Source organism: Anomaloglossus baeobatrachus, chromosome 2 (genome assembly GCF_048569485.1).
Source record: "Anomaloglossus baeobatrachus isolate aAnoBae1 chromosome 2, aAnoBae1.hap1, whole genome shotgun sequence".
In the NCBI taxonomy this organism is placed as follows: domain Eukaryota; kingdom Metazoa; phylum Chordata; class Amphibia; order Anura; family Aromobatidae; genus Anomaloglossus; species Anomaloglossus baeobatrachus.
The window spans coordinates 667,282,271-667,289,361 of record NC_134354.1 but is presented as its reverse complement, the minus strand read 5'-3'; the positions used below and the strand labels follow the sequence as shown (position 1 = coordinate 667,289,361).

The window sequence follows — 7,091 nt, the reverse complement described above, 5'->3', positions numbered from 1 at the left end:
GCTGCAGAAAACTTGGCAAGAGTGTACACGCGGACTAAGAGTTGGGCGCCACAAGTAATTAGTTAGTTAGGCTTGAATCTTGTGAGAACAGAACGTAGGGACCACGAGGAAATCACTCACACTAATGAGACTTTTCTTAATCAAACCTCCATTTGAAGTGACCCCCATTGAGGGAGGAAAAGAGTAGGTGAAAGACAAGATTTGTTTGTGAACCGTTGTGCTGCACCACCAAAGTGTCAACCTTGAGCACACATTAATTTACACTGTCCTTTATTGGTTAATGTATTAGTTTCTGTGTTAGGCGGAAGCAACAGTAAGGTAAAGTGCTGAGTTATCACCTGGAACATTCTGGGTCCGTGTTGGTTGTGCAGCGCAGGGATCCTGGTCAATCCTGACCAGGTGTGTGTTATATTTTTACTGGGTGTTCTTTTGTGTGACTCAGAGACGTTCCTGCTACATCCTTAGTAAAGTAAAGTTCTCCAACATGGTCTTGTCTTGTTGTCTTGTTCTTTGTCCATGGTCTTTGATATCCTGGTGAGACCACCCCGGCACATGGTCTAAACGTTTTTTCCTCATCAAATGCAAGTCTTTTGGATTAATTTGCACGTAAAACTCAGCTGAAATGTTGTTTACGCTGAGTTAAAAAAAAAGCAAAATGCATATGATATTTCTTTAAATCTCATTCACTTCCCAGGAACTGTAACACTCTGCGTTTTTGACGCAGGAAAAACGTGCAGCATCAAGAACTCACCGACAGCCTGGACACACAGCCTAAGAATTCTAACTACTCCTTGGTCTTTGCTGGATTTTTTGTTTAATAATGTGGCCAATATTTTCTATTGGTGAAAGTTTCAAAGTGCAGGCAGCCAGTATTTTTCTGTGAAGTCATGTTGTTGTTATCTATGCAGTATGTGGTTTATCGTTGTCTTGATGAAATATGTAATGCCGTCTCTGATGTTATCTGGATAGAGGATATGTTATTTTAAAACCTCTGTAACGCCAGAGACCCTGAACTGCCTTGCTTCTCCCTCCTGGCAGGCACACTGATGCACTAATGGCTGCATCTGCACACAAGTCCTTTCTGCTGCTCCGGTTCAAACTAGGGCTCTCAGCTCCCTGGGTCTGCACACGTTGCACAGGCCACCCAGCTTCTTAAAGGGGTATTGCACACATTGCGAATGTTTCCCCAGACTATGGCTGGGAAGCACTAGATATTTAAGGCTCTCTTTACTTTTGGGAGGTGCCTGGGCAATATTACTTCCTAGTTTGTTCTGTGAGTGCTACCGATGAAACTTTGTCAGGTCCAATTCCTTTGTCTCAGTACCTGTCTACCAAACTTGACCCATCCTGTGGACCTGTTCTGTGACCTAGAACCCGTCTTGTGTACCTGAATGCATACTCCTATCTGTACCCAAACCTGTACCCATCCTGCCTGTACCTGAACCTGTACCTGTCCTGATAGACTCCAGCCTATGGCTCTAATTCCATCTTGCCTGCTGCTAGTCTAGACTTCAGCCTTTGGCTCCGACCTTGTCTTCCCTGTTGTCAGTCCAGATTCTACTTTGTCTCTCCTTGCGAATACTGCCTCAAGCCTGTTGCCCCAACCTTGGCCTGTTTGTTGCCATTTGGGCTCCTGGACACTGACCCAGGGACTGCCTTGGAGGGGTATCTGCCGGCTGCCTGAAGCACGGGCCTGTGATACCAATGTGATATGACTGAAAGAATGTGTGATTAGATAGGAATCATAATCAAAAGATAGGAGTGATCCCAGATATTATTTGACCTATCAATAATTCAGTATCAAAGAGATGTCCTTTGGATGGCCAAAATGATGACCAAAGAATACATGTCAGACAGGTTTTTGAAGCAGTTTCAAGATAATGAGGAAGTCACATTTACAGTTCCACTTACCGGAAACTTGTGGTTGGCTTAAAGACAGGTTTAAGGAAGCTTGCATATGAAATTTACGGCTCATTGCAATATTTCACTAACACTATGGTCAAACTGTGGTCGGCCAGTTGACAACTGGCTAAATGTGCAGGAAATGTGCAGGAAGCTGCTGGTGCCCACAGCAGTTTGTGGTCAAGTTACATGAACATGACTCAGCTGTCACATGCTGGTGACCATTTAAACACAACCTACAAAGTTTTCCTATAAAAATACACCGGACTCGCTTAATGTTAAGGGAAACCTTCCAGGACATTGAAGTGTACGCACTGTTCCTGTGATGCAAGATGCCATGATGTTGATTCCTTTATCATTAACTCGAGTTCCCTCCGATGTGAAAGGATTGCTACAACAAACGGTAATGTTGATTCATATTTCTGTTATTGTATAAGATTCTAAATGCCTATGTACCATTAACTATTCATGTGCTATTAAAATAAATAGTATCTTGCTATAAAGAATATTAGTATTCGTGCCTGATTAGGATATCAGTGAGCGCTTCGTAAGTACGGGCTTTCAGCCCCCTTTTTAGTAGAATTTAGCAAGACATAAATTAACCTTATCATCATCAGCTCTAGAGAAGACCAGGTCATCTCTCAGCCCCTGCTGAGAAAATTTGGGCTCCGAGGCCCAGTGAGTCCACTCACCCATTCTGTTACACACCCACCCCTGCGGCTGTAACAACCTCTATATAATGCTCAGCAATAATAGTGCCTTTCAAGATGTGTAAGTTGCTCATGTCATAGGCAATAATTTAACTTTATACCATCAGAGATGCAGGAATTGTTTGCTGATAACAAGCTGGATAGTCCCTCTAATCTTGAGTCTGCAGGACACTGTGTCTGTTATTTTCATAACGAATTTCACATTTTGATTTATATGACCACAGAACGGTTTTCCATTTCCAGCTGAGGTCTGACATCCGGCATTCTACTGATCAACTCTTATTTGCTTTGCCAGCAGCCGGGTAGCAGCTAATGCTGAGTTAGGCTAGTTTCACACTTGCGGTGGCAGGACTCCGTCAAAACAGTAGGTGCGTTAAAACAACGCATCCGTCAAACAACGGATGCCCAACGGACCATTTGACGCGTTATTTTACTGGAATCCGTTAATGGATTCCCGTAAAATAGCGGATCCGTTACGTCCGTTACATCCGTTATGCTTCTGTTAACGGACAAAAAAACGGATTCCGTCGGAATCCGTTTCTTTGGTAATTGGATAATTAGTGGGCGTTCCTCAATAAATTCACGTTTTCAAGTGTATATATATATGAGAGGAGGCACAATCTATCTCAGACAGGCTAGAAAACTAGAGAAATGGACGTCATAACGGGGAAGATCGCTGAAGCCTATATCGAATATTCCTACCAGGCAAATGTCTTGGCGTATCGATTTTCAGAAGCTCAACGGCAACGTCGTCGTCAACAGAGAAGGCGTTGCTACTGGGTTCACCCTATTAATGAAACCAGGATTTTCCGTGGTGTCTTTTACACTCTTTACCTTGAATTGAGAAGGCACTCTGAAAAATTTATCAACTATGTGCGCATGCCTGAGGACACTTTTAATCGTCTATTGGAGCGGGTGGATCCTTTTATCAAGCGGAAAGATACTTTTTTCCGTAAGGCTATTAGTCCTGCCGAGCGTCTACTCATTACTTTGAGGTAAGCATGTGGTACACAAAATGTAATCTTAAAATGTAAAATCTAATTTTTTGCCAAGTATGATTGATTATTAATTTTTCTTTTGATCTTTTACAGATTTCTCGCTACTGGAGAATCTTACTCATCCTTACACTTTCAATTCCGAGTGGGGATTTCTACAATTTCTGGAATCGTCTGCTCCACATGCCAGGCTTTGTGGGAATGTTTAAAAGACGAATATATTCCTCACCCCACCGAGCAGCAATGGATGGATGCAGCTGAAAAATTCTACCAAATATGCAACTTCCCTAATTGCTGCGGTGCCGTGGACGGCAAGCATATCAGGATTCTTAAGCCACAAAACACTGGGTCAGAATACTACAACTATAAAAAAAATTTCTGTTGTGCTAATGGCAATTGCCGATGCACAGTATAAGTTTTTGGCCGTGGACATTGGGGCATTTGGCCGAGCAAATGATTCCCAAGTTTTAAAGAATTCGGCAATTGGAAGAAATCTTTACGGAGGACATTTTGCTTTCCCGCAACCAAAACCGCTTCCACAAAGTGATGGACCACCACTCCCCTTTGTATGTTTGGGGGATGAGGCCTTTGAATTGTCCCAAAACTTATTAAAACCATACTCAAGTCGTGGGCTAACACATGAGAAAAAAATATTTAATTATCGGCTAAGCCGTGCAAGGCGCATGGTCGAATGTGCTTTCGGGATTTTAACTGCTCGCTGGAGGATCTTGACAACGGCAATAAATGTGAAAATAGAGACTGTTGACGAAATAATCAAAGCCTGTGTCATATTACATAACTTTTTGTTGTCAAATGGCGTTCCTCCACTGGAAGAAGAAATGAAAAACTGTACCCTAACACAGTACAGCAACGTTTCCTTCCGTACCACCACTGAAGTATTGCGTATTCGTGACGAGTTTGCGTCATATTTTGTGTCGGATATTGGTCGTCTGGAGTGGCAGGATACAATGGTTTGATGTACTTAGATTGTAATCCGTGTCTGATAATGTACATTTTGTGATTTTGTGTAACATTTAAATCCATGTTTCATAATTACTTTCTGTGTTTTTAGTCTAAATTTTACAAAACATTCTTACAAATGATATTAAATTTGAATTTTACAATTGAAAATTGTTTTTTTATTTTTTTCAAAAGTTTGTTTATAAAAAACAAAGTTGGTTTAATTTTTTTTTCATTATTAGTGAAACCAAACCCAGTTGAACTTCAGCCAAGTTCAGACAGTGAAATTGGGACACACTGGCAAACATGGTAGTCTGATGACTGTCCCGCCCCTTTACAGGAATCGCCTTCCTCCTTGTCAATTGACAACACACAACATCTGCCACAAATGTCGTTATGCTATACTGTCCCCGTGTCACCACAAATCCCCCAGAACTATACATCCTCTACCCGTGTAGTGGCATGCATCTTGCTATACCACAACATCGGCACCAGCCACTGTATGTGTACCATTATCCCATTTTTAATATTTAATTCCAATAACTAAGTAAAATTAAAAACAAACACAATGTTCAAGAAAAAGTAACAATTTATTATACATAAATTTAATATTACATTAATTTAAAAAAACAAACAAACTATGAATTTTGGTAATGTGGGGTGGAGACATCGGTGGATCCGCTCGCAGAATTGTTCCCTCCAACAGTTTGGGTATTAAGTGTGGATTGGGTAGGTGAAGGTTGGGTAAGAGGTAATGGTGAGGGTGTAGAAAAAGAAAGAGAAGTGGTGGGCAGAAAAGGGCTTGAAAGACAAGATAGTTGAGGGCTGGTAGATGGGCGAGAGCTTGTAGAAGGGTGAGGTATTGGAGTAGGTTGAGGGTTGGTATAAGGCAGAGTGTTAGAAAATGGAAAGGTGGAGGTTGGATAAGATGTTGGGGTTCGGAAGGAGGAAGAAGAATGATGTAATGGGTTAGGAAGTGCAGGAGACAGTGCGGTTGGGGATGGAGTTGTGGAAGTGTTGTCGTGTGGGCTGGAAAATGGAGATGGGGAATAAAGGGATGTTTGTACAGATCTTGTAGTGTGCATAGGGTTTCTGTAATGTGTGGGTATTGTAGATTGTGAGTATTGGTGAGTCTGTGTCGGAGGCTGTAAGTGTACTGGGGGTGGCATCTGAGGGGCTGTGGATAGATGTGGTGCAGTGGTGGGAGGGGGATGTTGATGGAGTTGCTGGATGGCATTCTGGAAAGCCCTCATTACATGGATTTGCTGGTCAGACGGTAGGCTTTCCAGATCACCGATAACAGAATGAAAAAAATGTTGACTAGGTGTTTGCCTTACAGCTGAAAGCACCTCATCCATCTTGCTGGTCAACACTTGTAAACTATGGTTTCCAAGGTTGAAGCCAGCGATTATTTGGTCCGATAAAACTTTGATGAAGCTATGGATCAATGCGTTCAGGTGTAAGAACTCGGGGCTGCCCCTATTCTGACCACTGTGACGCTGACGACCCGAACCTAACGCGGTTCGAGTTTCGTGAGCCGTAGAGTGGTCAGATAAGGGAACACCTACTCTCTGACCAGCCTCATGTAATGAGGTTTGCCAGTATGCCGATGGGCAGGTTGGGTAAGAGGGGAAAGATGGGAGGTTAGATAGTGAGGGATTAGAGGGATTGGTAGAAGGGAGGGAGGGCTGTGAAGTTGAGGTGGAAGGGAGGGAGGGTTCAGAAGAAGAGGTAGAAGGAAGGGAGGGATCAGAAGTGGAGGGCCTGTTGGAGGGTTCACCGGTGACGTTCTGTTCAGCAATCGCTCCAAGAGGGTTAATTTCTGATGCAGGCTCCACGGTGCTACAGACGGTTCTGTGGAATGATAAAAAAAAAAAAATTAACATATAGTATTAACATTTGACGTAGCATGTGATCGATTACAAAGGATACATACATTCAAAGATGCTTGAATTAAACACCCAAAAAATATATACATACCTTCTTGGAAGCATGCTGCCTCTTAGGAACGCAAGGGCACGCCCATACCGGTATTGGGTGCCCTTGCGTGCCGCCGAACCGCTTGGAGCCTGCATCTCCTTGTTTAAGTCCCTCTTGAAGCGATCACGGAGTGAACGCCACCGGGTCGTCAGACGGGTAACTGAAAAGAGAAAAAAAAAACAAACAAAATTAAATTCATCTTTTAATATGGTGAGTTTTGCAAAGCATGTTTGGAATACTTACTTGCTCTTTTACGGTTCCTCGTGTCAAGGTCCTCCCACCCATCTATGAGTTCTGCTGCCACTTCTTCCCAGAGCCGCCGTGTGATGATAGAATTGGCATGGCGGGGGTCTCTCATGTCCCACAGCGGCTCTCGAGCATGGACGAGGTCGATGAGGAGTTCGACATCGATGCCACCTCCCTCCCCATCAGAATCCTCGTCCTGCCTCCGCCATGAGACCTGTCAACAAAACAAAATTAATTAGAAATAAATTAAAAAAAAAAGAACTTTAACATTTTGAAGCCATGGAAGGCATCAGAAAAC

General features: G+C 43.0%; 1 long non-coding RNA gene across 1 annotated transcript; it reads right to left on the bottom strand.

Moving 5' to 3' along the window:
- Positions 1-6,185: 6,185 nt before the first annotated feature.
- On the bottom strand, positions 6,186-6,845 carry LOC142290517 (uncharacterized). The gene is made up of 3 exons (XR_012750331.1): positions 6,791-6,845; positions 6,548-6,707; positions 6,186-6,421 (listed from the first exon to the last, which is right to left on the bottom strand). It is a non-coding gene; the product is annotated as an uncharacterized LOC142290517 (long non-coding RNA).
- Between the last annotated feature and the right edge of the window lie 246 nt (positions 6,846-7,091).